The following is a 1142-nucleotide window of genomic DNA, read 5'->3' as shown; positions in this document are numbered from 1 at the left end:
GATGTGGCTGATGAGCTTCGAAAGGCTTTGCTGAGTAAAATGCATTGTAGGTTTATAAGGTTTGGTCAAATCACACCCGTTGCAATAGCCACATATCTTGACCCGCATTTCAAGAAAGTGTATATTTCACGTGACGATCTTCTACTTGTTGAGAGCAAAATTGCAAACGAGATAGATTTGGCCTTGCTGGCTGCTGAATCTCTATAAGAAGATGCAAGTGCCATCGCAGTCCCTGCGATGCAGTCATATCAGAATCAATCCACTTTATGGGGTTTACACAATGAAGTCCTTATAGTCAATGCAGGACACGCTAAGACAGCAGCCAAATATGTCATGGCTCTGCAAAATTTCAATAGGGAGCCAACAGTTTCAAGAGAAACTTGTTCACTCAACTGGTGGAAGTCTCATGCTATGGGGTCCTAAAAACACCTGTACGGAATTGCAATGAAATTCATGTCTGTACCCGCTACCAGAGCCTTTTCTGAAAGATTGTTTTCCAAGGCTGGTCAGATAATCACTGAACCGCGGAACCGACTCTCAGGGAAAAACATTGAGATGCTCATATTTTTGAAGTCAGTAGTTTATTTTTCTCTTTTCCTGAGCCCGAATAATTCCAAGTCGGGTTTCTCATCATATTCACTTATGTAATCGAAGTTAATTTTTGTTTGTTTTCTTTTTATTTTAGCTATCGTCATTGGATTTGCTGGTGTTTTGTGGGTTGTTAAAGGCTCGGATAGATCAAGAAGAAGCAGAGCATTACGCCAATTTTTCGCATGGGCAAGAGCAGAGCAGGTAATATTTATTATATTATTTAATATTTATTATATTAGAAACATGGACTTCCTGTCCAAAAACCACCAGAATGACAGAAAAAATTGCAACAATCTTCACCCTGCAGAGGGAATCTTCTGTCACATCGTGGCAAAACACACACTTGTTGTAGTTGAATGATAATCTGGATTTTTTACTTGGTGTCAGCTCAAATGGCAGTCGCTGCATATTTTGTGGGATATTCTCTCACGATTTCGCAGAGTCTGTAAAATAAAAGAGTGGATAAAAGATAAAGTATGTAAATCATGAATCATTGGACTCTCCAAAACTGATGCGTCAGCTACATTTTACTACAGCTGTATTCTGGCGCT

Source organism: Artemia sp. Qi Xiang Cuo, chromosome 12, assembly GCF_049724085.1.
Source record: "Artemia sp. Qi Xiang Cuo chromosome 12, ASM4972408v1, whole genome shotgun sequence".
NCBI lineage: Eukaryota > Metazoa > Arthropoda > Branchiopoda > Anostraca > Artemiidae > Artemia > Artemia sp. Qi Xiang Cuo.
Note: the sequence above shows the minus strand (reverse complement) of the source record.